At 33.9% G+C, this 16,210-nt stretch overlaps 1 protein-coding gene and 1 pseudogene across 3 annotated transcripts in view; both read left to right on the forward strand.

Annotated features, from left to right (window-relative positions):
• LOC125831646 (uncharacterized) overlaps positions 1-16,210 on the forward strand; it is an 831,707-nt gene that overhangs the window by 723,874 nt on the left and 91,623 nt on the right. The window lies entirely within an intron of this gene.
• LOC125831613 (uncharacterized) lies at positions 13,772-15,363 on the forward strand (annotated as a pseudogene).

Below are 16,210 nucleotides of genomic sequence, written 5' to 3' on the forward strand. Positions count from 1 at the left end.
CATGGTTAATCATAAATGATTTAAATGTACATTGTATGAAACCACAGTGAATAGAGATGTTACAAGGTGACAAAGTAGACCTAAAATCACAGTGAAGTTGTCTTGAGACCTACAGATCTAGTGGAAAGTAAGGCACAATAATGGAAGAAAAAAAATTCTATATAAGCGATAAAGTTATTTGAGAACTTAAGATGACAATTCATTCTGATTATACGTTTACTTAGGTCCAACGCTTTCTAGGAGACTTAATTTTCCAATCACATGTTTATATGTGGTATGCCAGAATAGAATTTTTCTCATACTTCTAATTTTTATTTTTATATAATATTGGTCGCAATAGACTTGATTGAAGTTTAAATAAGTTTGACTCTTTTAATTAGTTAATCTACAAATAATAGAATGTAGAAAGGCCTAAAATGCCCCTCAACTATTTGAATTAGTACAAAACTATCATTCATCCACCTTTCGGCCTCCCAAATACCCCTAATGTCAATCTTTTGGCTCAAAAATGCCTCGATGTTAACCCTTAGACTCCTATAATCTTTATTTTTAATAGCTCCCCTGAATTAAAATCATTAAATATTTATTTATTATGTTACCTTATTTGATTAAAGCAGTCTCCAATCACAATTGGTCCTTTTTCTCAATTATAAACTTTTGTAAGAATTTTGATATGGAATTTTCTAAGTTCATTGATCCAATGAATTATCTTGAAAGGCTGCCAGAGGGGTGTATTTTTCAAATAATTTGAAAAACAACTTCAGCAAATGCAGAAAGATAAAAACATTTAACAAAAGAATTCAAATTTGTTGTAGAATCAGACAAAATAATTGCTCTTTTTAGTCTGTCATTCTCTCATTCTACTTCTTGGAGGTAAACTGGTAAATTCCATTTTAATTTGATTATTTTTATGATGTATTTGTTTTGTAACAATTAGGGGGGTGCATCGGTCTGTGTCGGCTTGGTTTAATGTATTATTGATTTAGTTTATTACTTTCAATCTTTGAGTACACTAAAACAATAATCAAACCAATAAGATATTTTTTTATCGATTTTTGGTTTATTTGTTTTGGTCCTTAATGGTTATTTTTTCAATTTAACCGATAAGAAAATGCTTATAAATAAATATAAGACATTTCTAACAATTTGACACGACAAAAATAATGTAACTTTACAAATTCTCATAAAATAGAAACAATAATAATTAATATGAAAAGAACTATACAAGTGTAACACAAAGAGAAATTAAGAGGAATAGGTTCTTACTTAGGGTTTTGACGTTTTTTATAATGTGAAGTTTTGAACTTAAAGTCACTGTGAAGTGTGAATTGAAAACTAAAGTACAAATGCACAACTTAATAAGGTATCGATATTATTATTTAATATTTATGTATGTGTAAATTAGTAAATTTATACAATCTTATTGCGTTATCGATTTACCCAATAACTCAATATTAAAAACCAAAATCAAACCGATAACATGATAATTTGTTTTATAAAATCATAAAAAACAGATAACCTAATAACCCAAAAGCAATAAACCAATAGCATTTTTTCAATTCGATTTTTGCACACCCTAGTAACAATGGTGCCTAAGTTAGAAAAAAAAAGTCGGCATATGTTTATGTTATTTTAACCCATGTCTAAAATTTTGATGATTGAATAAACTTGGACCTGGTTCCTGATGAAACTGTGAATTCAGTACAAAAAAAACTACATTTATCCAAAAGCCTGCAAAACCTAATGTGGTTGGTGTGCGACGGGCCCTTAGCTAACAAAATTATTTTGTATGTTTGTGTTCATCCTATAATATGTCTATACTCACATATCACAAACAAGTTTTTGCAATATAGATTTCACACAAAAAGCAAAAGTCTCTCTCAACAGAATATTACTCAAGAACATTTGAAAAACCTAATAGAGTTGTTGTTATTCTTAGTTGTTGCTAGGGTTTGTATTTCAATGATTAATCTTGTAAGATCTATTCCTAAGCTATAAAGGAAGCAGATCAATTTTCATATTAGAACACAACAAAGATTAACTAGAGTTTTCTATGTTAGGTTCTTGATGTCTAGATCGATTAGAGCTAGTTGCTTTAGTGGGCAATATTGTTATTGCTATGTAGTAACTGGCAGTAGAGTTGCTACAGTAAGGGGGGAGGGATTAAAGAGTTTTAATTCCTAGGTTACAAGAATTTGTAATTTGAATCTTTGCTCTTTTAGTAGTTAAATGGAGTTGGTTTGAAAATCCTGTGAGTACAAGTCATAGTTTTCTCCTCCATTGGGAAAGGAGTATCCACATAAAACTGTTGTATCTGTTTTATTGTGTTGTATGATTTTTTGCATTTATTTTTTGTCAATGGTCCTGGTCCAGTGACTGTTTTTGGACCCATACATTCTATCAATTGGAATCAGAGTCTGGACTCTGATAACGCTCAACTACACCTCTTATAATTCAAAGTGTAGGCGGTCGCTAACAAGTATAAACCCAACGATGAGTTGAGGTTAATCCTACAAGGAGTGATATGGTAAAGAATTCAAGTACAAAGTATTGAAGCGTTCCAATTTATTGTTGAATGGAAGGAAATAACACGTAACATAATGTAAATCTATAGGTTTCAATTATCAATATCAAGAGAGTTTGGTAACCAATTGTTAATAGAAACAAATAGTACGGAGTTTGAACAAGTATAAAGAGGACCTTAGGAGTGTGTGAGTAATCGAACACTAATTTTTCTTAATGGGTAATTAGCAATATATTTAGGTTGTTGAATTTCAATGGGTAGGATGAGTTTTAAATGTAACAACTATCTTTCAATCAGCTATTACGCTTCGAGTGAGTTCATTCGAACCTCAACAAGCTTCACAATACAAAACAACCCAATTCCTTAACTTAACACACTTTACCAAGTTGGGTTGTAAAGACATAATCCAATACAATTATCAATCATTTATTCTACTCTACGCAACCTTCGCAAGCTAGCATCGAGAGCTAAATCTAGAACTATATTTGCAACTTCAGTTCATAAATGAAAAGATCAACAAATGAATAAACCCATTTCAAAACAATACTAAATATAACAATTAACAATATGTTACGCCCGGACCCTACACCCCGGACGTGGCTGGCACTTAAGAACCATTGCTGGCCCTAAGCGAACCCTTGGCCTGACTTACTTACTCAGCGGAAGACTTTACTCAAGATAAATATATTTTAAAAGAATAACTGAACTGCTCAATAAATAACTTAGAATGTAATAAATAACATTCACTGCCAAAGTGGCAACTGAACTCTCAACTTAATTGAAAAGGGAAAGTAAAGACTCATGAACTAACATCAACTAACTCTGCCTATGAAGCCTCTATACAACTGAGATGGACATCGGGACAAGACCCACGACATCCTAATGAACTAAAATATTGAAAGCAATATAAAGGATCATTCGGAAAGCTAGGAGGCTCACCAACTGACTCTGACTACTCAACTGGATCAACGATGTGCTGGATGTTGACCCTGGTTACATATGTCTGCATCATAAAATGATGCAGGCGAACTGGCATCAGTACATTGAATGTACGAGTATGCGAGTTGGAATTCTAAACATAACATAGGCATGAAAAGAATCTGAAAGGAACACTTATATTGGCTTTACTCAACTCATGAACAACTTAACTCAATATAAAGTAATAAAACACATGCAATATATAGAAAACTTTTAAAACAGTAGAAAACAACTTAGTTCGTTAAATAAAATGCAATAACAAACTGAACTTTACTCATATAATAAAGTAATATAGTTTCTGTGGGAGTTTCTCTAACCGACAACCACCACTATAAGCCTAAGTGGTGATACAGTGTCTTGCCCACGCTGCCAGAACTTTCCTATACTTTGCCGTCATATAGAATGCTTAACTAAGTGGATCCACTATTCTATGCTAAAAATCACTTAAGAAACGATCTAAAAAGTATGATCCTTTACTATCCATGATGGCTACATGGTTTATGGAGACGTAAGTTATCTGAACTCAAACTTGACCCCATATCAGTGCTCAATACTACTCCCAAAATACTTAGCTCATATGTTTAAAAACATAAGTTCTTTCTTTGGTTTGAGATAATTACTCAAAACTTAGCTTAAAAGCTCTCTTGGAATCGATGTTCCCTTCTTGCTCAAATGTGAAACTTTTAAGCTTTAACTGAAAACTAGCTCAAAGGCTCTTTTGGAAATAAAGGTTTCCTTTCTTCTTTAAATGTGAAAACATTTACTCTTTAACTGAAAACTAGCTCAAAGGATCTTTTGGAAATCAAGGTTTCCTTTCTTCTTTAAATGAGAAAACAGTTTACTCTTTGGGAATACATAGTCCCGATATACTCTTTTGAAGAAATGAACTTCAAACTTTACTCTTTACTCAACTCAAAACTCAAGTCTTAAAACAAAGTTAAAACATTTATAAAAGACTTTTGGAAGAGTGTATGAACTTCTCTTGACTTGGCTCTTAACTTCTCTTTACTTAACTCGTAACTTCTCCGGACCTGACTCTTAACTTCTCTTGACTTGATTCTTAACTTTCCTTGAATTGAATTATGGATTCAAGGATTGTGATTTGTGATAGGAAATATCTCATGATGTTTAGGAGTGTTTTTAGATAGTTAAACATGAGAAAAGATCAAGAAATCACTGTATGAAAACAAGTCCACGATGCGAAGATGCATTTAAATATTTGATCGCGAAATTTAATTTTGAGATAGAGGAGTCTGCGTCCATACCACGATGCGGAGTTGATTTTTTATCACTGGGGGAGCAAGTCCGCGACACAGACTTGGGTGCCAAAACCTGCTCGACTTTTTCCTTCTTTGTTTTCCAGCCCCAATTCGCCTAAACTTGACTATTTTTCTCAATTTATTTTTAGATTCAGATACCCAGCATATGCACACAAGATTCTAACTCAAATAACTCAAGGAAACAGCAATATAACCTCAAGGAACTCCTTAATCTCAACTTAACTCAAGAACGAATGCCAATTTCAAGTACACCATTTAAGATTCATCAACTTTCAACTTTCTAGAACAAACTTAACTGAAATAATCATGATTGGCGCGTGGGTGAACGAACCCAACTCTATGAAACACTCACATACCTCTTGAGGGATCAACCCTTGTCGAAATCCACAAGCTAAACCTTCAAGAACGATGAATTTTGCTCTTTCTCCACTTTTCTCCTCTTGCGTTCTTTCTCTAAAAAAAACTAGCGTAAATTTCCAATTGTCTAAACTGAACCAATTTAGTTTAGACCTAATTTAATTGCTAAAAACGAATTAACTTAATTGGGTATGAAAAAGACCATAATGCCCTTCAGTAATCCGGATTAGACTCTCTTTAATCGAACAACCCAACTTCAAATGGGCATATCTCCCTCATACAAACTAGGATTAGCGCAAACTCGGCAGCGTTGGAAAGATTATTGCAAGATCTTTCCTACTATATCTGGAAGCACACCTAAATCATATTGAGCTAGGAGTTATGGTCGTTTGCAGTTGACCAAAAACTTAACTCAACACACTTAACAAATTTTCCAGATTTTATATTCTTTCCAAAAATGACTATTTCCAAATTGTAACTTCTTTCTAGTTCTTTCACATAGAGAGATGTTACACCTACACCCTGGGCGGGACTGACACTCGAGAACCATTGTTGTCCCCAAGCGAACCCTTGGCTTACTTACTCAGCGAAAGACTTAAATAACAGGAAATAGTCTCAAAGGACAACTCATGCAATATCTTTAAGAAATATTAAACTAGCCAAAATGGCAACTCAAGTCTTAACGTATATAACTGAAAACGAAAAGACTAAAGAACTATAACTACTCATTTATGAAGCCTCTAAAACAAAGAGGGATGTTGGGACAAGACCCCCAATTATCCTAACAACTGATATACTAAAGCAGTGTAAAATGAGTACTCCGGAAAGCAAGGAGGCTCACCAACTGACTCTGAGTGCTCAACTGGAACAACGAGGTGCTGGATGCTGATCTTGGTTACCTGTATCTATATCATAAAACGATGTAGGCCAAATGGTATCTGTACGAGTATGCGATTGGAATGCTAAACAAGACATAAGCTTGAAAGGAATCTGAAAAGAACACTTACCTTGGCTTTACTCAACTCATGAATAACTCAACTCAAATGCAAAGTAAAACAACAATAAAGGTGCAGTTTATACAAAGCATTTAAAACAGTAGATGACAACTCAATGTATTAAGGAAATACAAAAACAACTCAAGTTACATATAAAGTACTATAACATTGTGGGAGTTTCTCTAATCGACAACTATCAATATGAGCCTAAGTGATGATACAACATCTCGCCCACGCTGCCAGAACTGTCTTATACCTTGCCGTGATATAGAATGCCTTAACTAAGTGGATCCACTAGTCTATGCTAAAAAGAACTAAGGAATCATCTAAAAAGTATGATCCTTTCTACCCATAATGGCTACATGGTTTATGGAGACTTGAGTTATTATGAACTCGCGTCCCCATATCGGTGCTCAATACTACTCCCAAAATATACTCAACTCATATATTTTATAAAACAAAACTCTTTCTATGATTTGAGATAATTACTCAAAACTAGCTTAAGGCTCTCTTAGAAATCGGTGCTTCCTTTCTTGTTTAAATGTGAAAACATTTCAACTCTTGGGAATACTTAGTTCCCGTATAATCTTTATAGAAATGAAATTTACTCTTACTCTTTACTAAACTCTAAACCTAAGCCTTAAAACAAGTTGAAACGTTTGTAAAAGACTTTTGGAAAACTCTATGAATTTCTCTTGACATGACTCCTAACTTCTCTTCACTCAATTCTTAACTTTTCTTGAATTGAAGTATAAATTCTAGGCTCATGATCTCATGTTAATGATAATTTCATGATGTTTAGATGTACCTTAGAGTGTAGAAATCGACTAGAAAACATAGGTATGTTGCTAGGGAACTAGTACGGAAAGAAGTGGGAAAAGGTGGAAAAATTGGCGTCCTTGGCGCTCTGAGAGGCGCAGGGCGCCAGAGGGTGAATTTCAGGGGCTGTGTTGTGGCGCTCTGGCTGGTGTGGCGCCCCAGAGCCCAAACTTCAGAGCCCCTGTTGGGGTGCTCTGGTTGGTGTTGCGCCCCATGCCCCTGCCTAGGTGAACTCCGACTTTTCTCCTTCGTTTTTCAACTCTAAACCCTCTAATTTCACTAAGTTCTTTCCCCAAAATACATAAGATTCTACTCAAAATCACACCTAAAATCATGAATCAAACTAAAGAAACTTCAACAACAAGAACCCACAAGATTCAAACGATTTTTCATGAAGAACTCATAATATTTGCTTTCAAAACTACACAATTTCGCTGAATTGAATCATGATTGGCGGTGGGTGAACTAACCCAACACTATGTGATCTCACATACCTCATAGGATTGAATCCTTGGTGAAATCCACAACCAAAATTGCACAATCTTGACGAATCTTAACTTTTCTTCTCCTTTCTCCTCTTTTTTCTTTTCTCCAAGCCCTAGCGTGAATTTCCAATTGTTTCAAGTGATCTAATTCTTATTAGACCCCAATTAAACTCATACAAACGAAATAAAATAATTGGGTAAGGAAAAGACCAAACTACCTTTCCAAAATCCGGATTAGACTTTCCTTATATGAACAACCCAACTTCAAATGGGCATATCTCACTCATACGAACTCGGAATCGTGCAAACTTGGCGGCATTGGAAAGATAATTCCAAGATATTCCCTACGGTATCTGGAAGAACACCTAAATCATCATGAGTTAGGATTTCTGTGTAACATCCGGCAAATTGAAATAGCTTGGAAGAGGCTTAGAATCGGAAATAGTCAATTTTTGGAAAGGATTTGAAAATCTGGAAAATTTGGCTAAGTGTGGAAATCAGTGAGTTTTTGGCAACCTTTGAGCAGTCATAACTCCTAGCTCAGGATGATTTAGGAGTATTTCTAGTTATGGTTGTGAAGCTTGTGGAATGATCTTTCCAACGCCACTGAGTTTGCTCGATTCCGAGTTTGTATGAGTGAGATATTCCCTTTGAAAGTTGGGCAGTTGACAAGAAATCCGTTCGGAAAATTAAGGGCATTTTAGTCTTTTCCCTAGCCAATTCTTTTGGGATTATATTGTTGTATAGGGCTGATCTTTGGATCATTTTTGTCCCATTTTAAAAGAGTAAAAGCTAGGGCTTGAGAAGAAGAAGAAGAGAAGAAGAAGAGAAGAAGGAGAAGAAGAAGGAGAAGAAGAAGAGGAGAAAGAGGAGATCAACAAGTTTCCGTCATATATCAACGTGGATTTTTGTTGAGGGTGATCCCTTTCAAGGTATGTGAGTTCTTAGTGTGGGTTGATCCTTTGCCCCACACACCAAGCTCATTTTATGATTTGAGGAAAGATTGGAATTGTTGTTGAAGTTGTTAGTTGTTGTTGGTGTTGTTAGTTGTGTTGTTGAAGTTGTTGTTGGTTGTGAGACATGATTTGGTTGTGTTTTGAGTTGTAATTCATGGTATGTTGAGGGATATGATGATCCTTAGTGTTTGGGGTTAGATCCTTTGAAGTAAGGATGGTTTAGAGTTGAAGAAAAGAGGGGGAAAAGTCGAGTTTCTGGGTAAGAGGATTGGCGCGTCGCGCCTGTCATCGCGCCCCAAGAGGGGCTCTGAAGCCCAGCCCTTGGGGCAGCGCGCCACTCAGAGCGCCAGCAGGCCTTCTCTGAAGTTTTTGGCCTGACGCTCCGTGCCTCTCAGAGCGCCAAGGACGCCAATCTTTCCCATTCTTTCCATGCTTTCTCATGTATGTTCCTAGGTGTTATACCTATGTTCCCTAGTTGTTTCCAACACCCCAAAGTGTTTCTAAACATCCCGAACTCATCTATAAACATGCGATTATATGTCTTGAATCCATAATCCAATTCAAGACGAGTTAGGATCAAAGTTAAGGGAAGTTAGAGTCAAGTCAAGCAAGGTTTAAGAGTAAGTTCAAGCAAGTTTTTAAGGTTATTCAAGAGTCTTTATTGAATGTTTTAACTTCATTTAAGGCTCAAGTTTCCAGTCAAGTTAAGTTAAGAGTTTCAAGTTGAGTTCATTTCTCAAAGTTATTAGGGAACTATGTATTCCCAAGGAAGTTTTAAAGAAATGTTTTTTACATTTAAACAAGGTTGGAAACTGAGATTTCCAAAAGAGCCTTCGGGCTAGTTTTTGAGTAATTATCTCATATTAGCAGGAAGAAATATGTTTTAAAAACATAAGAGCCAGTACATTTTTGGGAGTAGTATCGAGCACCGAATTGGGGGAGCGTTCAAAGAACCCACAGCCCCCATAAAACCATGTTAGCCACCATGGGTAGAAAGGGATCATACTTTTTAGATGAATCCTTTTCAGATTAGACTAGTGGATCCATTAGGTAGTTCAGGTCTTACACCTTTGACCGGGTATAAGATGCTCTGGCAGCGTGAGGTCGATCGTTGTATCATCACTATAGCTCTCATGTGATGGTTGTCGGTTAGAGAAACTCCCACAGCAGTTATTGTATTACCCTACTCAGAAGCTATTGTATTTATATATACATCAGTTCATTGTATTTCTATATACATTTCAGGCTTATTGTATCTTTGTATACACAAAGTTTATAGCATGTTTTAAACAGTATTTCTTTATATCGCACTTGTTTTAAAATTTGCCTTATATTGAAAGAAGTCTGTCAGGTTGAGTTAAGTTGAGCCAAGTAAGCTATTTCAGTTTCTCCCAAATTTTCTTCTAGCCTTTGTTGCTTAGTTTCCAGCACGCATACTCGTACATTCCATGTACTGATGCCAGTTGGCCTGCATCTTATGACGATGCAGATACAGGTACCCCCGGATCAGCATCCTACACGTCGTTGATTCAGCTGAGCACTCCAGAGTCAGTGGTGAGCCTCCTTGCTTTCGGAGGACTCAATTATTTTGTGTACTTAGTTTTGTTCTTTTAGGATGTTGTGGGGTCTGTCCCAACATCCATCTCAGTTTATTAGAGGCTTCATAGACAGTCAGTCAGTTAGTTTTGAGTCTCTTATCTATGTATATATGTAAATATTCTATTTTGAGACTCGAGTTGCCTTTTTGGCTAGTTTTTATTCAGTTGGTTGGTTATAACCTTTCTTTACTTTGAGTTATGCTATTGGGTTAAGTTCCGCTAAGTTAAGAAAGCCAGGCCAAGGGTTCGCTTGGGGCCAGCAATAGTCTCCGAGTGCCGGTCCCGCCCAGGGTGTAGGCTCGGGCGTGACAGTATAATAGATGTTGAATCCCCTTCCACTAGTTCGTGTGTTTACTTCTTAGATTTTAAACTCCCTTATTAAAATTTCTGGCTCCGCCACTGCTCGTTCGTTGAACCTCGAACTAAAAGATTATTTTTTCAGGGAAAAAAATCGAAACCAAAACAAAAAAAAGTTTAATTAAATTGTTAATGCAGCTCGGTTTGATTTTTGATTTTTGATTTTTCGATATCTATGCCCACTATTAAATATCATATTAAAAATAATTTTTTTGATATTCAATATTTATAAATAAAAAAAGAACTAAGACATTTGTACCAAGTATATAATTAAATATACATTTCATATATATTAAGTATTATAATACTAACAAACATATAAAATAGTATAAGTACAAAATTAATTATTTAAATGTTGGTATTTTGCTTAGTCTGTTTTAATTGAAATATCTTTTTTCTTTTAATTGATTAATAAAGGAAATTATTTGTACTTTTTTGAAATATTTCTACATATATAAAGTTTTGTATGATATAATCAAAATGTTACTTTGAACAGTCGTAATTTATATTATGTAAGTATACTCATACAGTACCCTCGCAATACGCGAAGTTTAGAGAAATCATAAAATATTATATATTGCATTATATGTTGGATTTTATTAAACACAATTTTATAAATTTTTTAAATTTAAACAATTTGACCTTGATTAGAAAGTCAACAGAGAAGAAAAAAAAATTCTTCATCTAAATTATCGTAAGATTCTGTATCATGTATAATTAAAATTTAAAATATGTTGATGAATTCATATTATTACTCATCAAAATAAGAAGAAGAAATTTATTTAGATTGTCATGGTCATATCTCTGGTGGGTTGTGAATAATATTAATTAGTCATAATATTTAAATTTACCCTTTAACTTGACCTTATTTTATATTTACACTTTCTACTTTTTGGTGTGTACAAATAGGCACTCTAACTTAAACAAGTTTAACAAATAGACACATGAGTCTTAGTGGCATAATACATATAGGACAGAAATTGTCATGTAGAACATGTGTATTTATATGTTCAACTTTATACAAGTTTAAATGTCTATTTGTGCATATCCAAAGTTAGAGGGCATATATGTGATTTGATGCCTAGTTAAAGGACATATATTTATGTATTACGTCTATTAATTATTAGCTACCTATTTTGGTATGCAAGGAGAGAACAATTGACGAAGAGTTAATGAGAAGAGAATTCTGCAATCGATACAGTAATTCCACTCCTATGCAATAACTCGCATATCATATGGGACGGATAACATGTAAAAATAGTTCAAATAACTTAGGGAGGAATTAAGGAGTTTCAATCATTAACTTCAAGGCAGTTCAACAATTCAAAGTTAAAAAGGTTGGAGAATCTGATGCTATATTAGTTACTGCATGTTTATTTTCATGGAGATCTTTTGAATTCAACTTTTGACCACCAGCTTTTTTCAAAGAAACATATTCCCGTTCCTGTTTTTTCATTCGTAGTTCGACATTGTATAAAAGTTTGACTAAATTTAAATTTACGTTTTATAATATTATTTCTAAGGGTAACACTTCCAATATTTTTTTTTTCTATTTTCAAAGCTTGAACGCGAGACTTTCCAATTAAGAGTCGAAGAGTATCCCACTTATTCCACCATAACCCACATCGTTTCTTTGTTAAATACTTATTCTAGTTTCCTATGCCTTACTTTAATTCTTATAGAAACGATGTTGAACTCATCCCAAAATAAGCTAATAAGCTTTGACCGAACAATCAAATATATAGCTAGCCCAATAACTTATTACAGTGACGGTACGAATTTATAATGTTAGAAGTCTTTTGAACGCAATTTTTTTTATAAAAAACATTGTTTGATTATATTTTTTTTTTTCATTGTTTGATTATATATTGAACTGATTCTTAAGTTAGTTTTTTAAGGTAAATCTTTTAAGTTCGAGAAACTGGTTCAATATCAATTTTTCTAGTATAAAATCTTTTACTACATACAAAACTCTTATTTTCACAAAAATGAAACACTATCCAAATATTACTTTATAACTTTCAAATATTATTTTCTTAACGTAACTACAAAAATTCTTCTTCTATCTCCTACCCCGAATGCCCTTCCCCTCCTTCAAATTTGACCGTATTAGTTATAGGGTACAATAAAATAAATAATTTATTATACTAAAAATTTATTATACTAAATTATTATATGAACAATATCATCTAAAAAGTTTTTAAAAATTGCTAACACGTATCAATCTTTATTTTGTTCTATTTACGCCAAGCCTGAACTTTAATTGATTTATTTTATTTTAATCATCGAAGTGTTTCAATTCTCAAAAGTAATTTTTCTTAACCTATGCAATGATTTGTTTTTAGGTTGTTCTTAATGAAGGTACTAGAAACTAAAGGAGCTTTAATAAAGGGAAAAAGGAGAAATATATCTCGAACTATCGTAAATGGTATGTAAATATCCTCCGTCATACTTTTGGGACATTGGTGCCCCTGCCGTCCAAAAACTAGAGCATATATGCCCTTCATTCTAACGGAAGACTAAATAGGGACACATGGCGCAATTTTATCCGTCGATAAATGTCGGATCGGTGGATAAGATAATGACACGTGTATGTCCGTTAGTATAAAGGTATATGCTCTAGTTTTGGACGGCAGGGGCACCAATGTCCCAAAAGTATGACGAAGGGTATTTGCATACCATTTACGATAGTTCAGGGGTATATTTATCCTTTTTCCCTTTAATAAATGATTCTTTTTTTCCCAAAGTGAGTCACAGTAACTAATTAATTTTACTATGTTGATTTGAATTTGAAAGTGAAAAATATTTTACATTTGGCATAATATATATTTTTTTCCTTTAATTTTGTTTCATTTCACATTTATGCACTTCAACTTTGAGTGTGCACAAGTAGATACTTGAACTTATATAAAGTTGAACAAGTAGACATGTAAGTTCTATGTGACATAATACACGTCGGACGCGTAGGACACAAATTGTCATGTAGGATGTCAGATGCCATGAATGACGGATGTGTTTATTTGCTCAACTTCATGCAAGTTTAAGTATCTATGCACACCCAAAATTGAAGATTATAATGTCAGTTGAGGACATATTTATGTATTATGCCAAAAATAAAATATTCTTAACTTTCAAGCTCAAATCAAATAAGTATTGTCCAAATATCTAAATCGACAACAAAAAAAAAAACATTTCTTCCCTTCTTAAATACCATTTGATGTTAGCTGAGACCATAAGGGACAAGAATGAAAATAGTGGAGTGGTTAAAAGAAGAAATAAAGCATAAGTTGAAATCATGTCACTCCTCCCAAAAATCTTTTTTCATCATCTTTCACTTTTCTATACTTAGTCCCTAAGACTTCTCTTCTTCATCTTCTAATCTTCTTTTCACAGTCTACAACACAAGATCCAAAACTCAAGTTCCTTACTTTCAATGGATCAAGATTCAGTTCCTTACATCTCCAAAAAACAGAAACCAAACCATGCAGACTACCCTCGTAAGTTTTACAACATTTTTCCCTTTAAAACTATGCTACTTATCATATTTCTAGTTGCACTTCCACTTTTTCCTTTACAAGCTCCTGAAATCATCACCCAAACAGGAAATTGGGAACTTGTTCAGCTTATTTTAGTTGGTATAGCTGTTTCTTATGGCTTATTCAGTAGAAAAACCGGTAATGATAATGATGACAATAACGAGATGATGATGAGACAGAAAATGAATATTTATATAGTTCAAAGTTTGATAATGTTCAATCTAAATTACTTGATGTTTCATCTTTTTTTGAAACCATCAAGATGAAACAGAGTGAATAATTATCAATATTGTAGTGGTAAGCCAGTAGTTGTTGTTGCTAAGGAAAATGATGCTATTATTAGTTCAAGTTTTGTTGAAAAGCCTTTGCTTTTGCCAATTAGAAGTTTAAAATCCCCTGTTCTTGAGCCTATCTCAACTACTACTAATTCACCAAAATCCGTGACTTCATCTCCAAGAAAGATTGATCACAAAATTGTGAGGAAACAGAGTTTTAATAAATCCTCTGTTTCACATCCATCACCACCACCTCCTCTGCCATCGCCATCGATTGTTAAAAAAATCTACTCTGTTGAGATCAAGCTCTATAGTAATGGATGATCATAAAGGTTCTTTTGGTAAGGAACTGAGGAGAAGTACTAAGAGTGTTCCATTTGAATTGAGCTCGTATAAAGGGAAGTCTGTTCGAACAATTAGGCCGTTCATTGGGGCTGCAAGAGCCAGAGTATATGCTAAAGATTTCATGAATGGGAAAGCAGAGGATGAAAGAAACAAAAAAGTTGATACACAGATGCAAGTGTTACAGCCAGCATTGATGGATTTTTCAGGGGAAGAGAAGAAAACGTCGATTTTTGAAAATGTAGTAGCGGAAAGTGATGAGGATTCAGACGATTATATTGAAGAGAGCTCGGAAAATGTAGACGAAGAAAGAAAATGTGTTGTTGATGGTAGTCCAGATAATGTAGACAAGAAGGCTGATGAGTTCATAGCTAAATTTAGGGAGCAAATTAGGCTTCAGAGAATTCAGTCCATTCGTACATCGGCTAAACAGCCTGCTAAAAAGCTAATCCAGTAAAAATATTCTTGTTCAAAACTGAGATGATACTATTAATTGATCACTTGCTGTGAAGAGTCTCACATCGCGTTTTTAATATGGGCTTGGGCAATCATCGCAACTAGCTTTTAGGTTTGAGTTAGGGTCAAGTCGTATATTTACTTGCCATTTGAAAAAGTCTTATGGTTTAGCTAGATATCACTTGGCACTACTGAAGTTGTCTTGTCCTTCTTTTTTTTCAGTTTGTATTTGAAGATTTGAGGTTTTTGGTAAAGATATTCTAGTATTGTAGTTATATAATTAGTCATCTATGTCTGTGCCAGTGGTTGATTTAGTACCATGAGGCTCATTGTGGTTATAGAAAAGAAAATCTTTTGGTTTTATGTTGATTATTAACATGGTATTGTAATTCTGTTCTTCCAAAATATGTCTGATGTTCAGAGAATTAATTCTTCATTTATGATCAGTTAATCACTATGCCTTCCTATATCAGTTAAACTATTTTATGATGGTTGTTCAGAAATAAGTGAGAAATTTACAAGAATTGGCTTTAAGGCCAAGTATACATAGTGTCCCATAATGTTAGTACCTAACACTAGGGGTGCCAAAAGAATGAAAATTCGATTCAACTGACCCGACTTAACCGTATCGAATTGATTTATATCATTTTGCAATAAGATTGTGGACTTTTATTTAAGTGTATAATCGTCCCGAATAATTGGGATAAACTTTTTAATTTTAAAAAAAAAAACATGAAAAATTTTCGAACCAAACCGAATAAACTAGGTCTTAGGTCTCTGGTGACTGGACGATTTTGGAGGTTTGTTTTTTGTTAGCCTTTAATTAATTAGGTTTAAAATTAAAAGATTATAATAAATATTCCATCAAACAATACGGAAAAATCCTATTAAAAGTTTAAGATCAAACAACATGACAACAAGGTTTTACCCTTAATAAAATGAGTTATAACCACACAAATATATATCACTTATTTTAGACCATAAATTTTAAAATCCTTTCTTTTTTATCTTAAAAGTCATGTCAAATCAAACTAACTAGTTTAAAATCAAACGGAGGGAAGCCGTAAACTCTGCATATTTACCAATGTGCATGATTGCGATTTCCTAGAACAAAAGCCCAATAAGTTCGACATTGGGCCGGATATCCATCTCCTTATTGAACTATTTAAGTCTACCTATTTGAACTTCGGACAACTCTGTAGTGAGAGCGTCGGAAAATATTTTTCTTTATACCAAACACACCCAGACTATC

The sequence above is a fragment of the Solanum verrucosum genome, unplaced genomic scaffold (genome assembly GCF_900185275.1).
Source record: "Solanum verrucosum unplaced genomic scaffold, falcon-dt-bn FXZP01000049.1, whole genome shotgun sequence".
In the NCBI taxonomy this organism is placed as follows: Eukaryota; Viridiplantae; Streptophyta; class Magnoliopsida; order Solanales; family Solanaceae; genus Solanum; species Solanum verrucosum.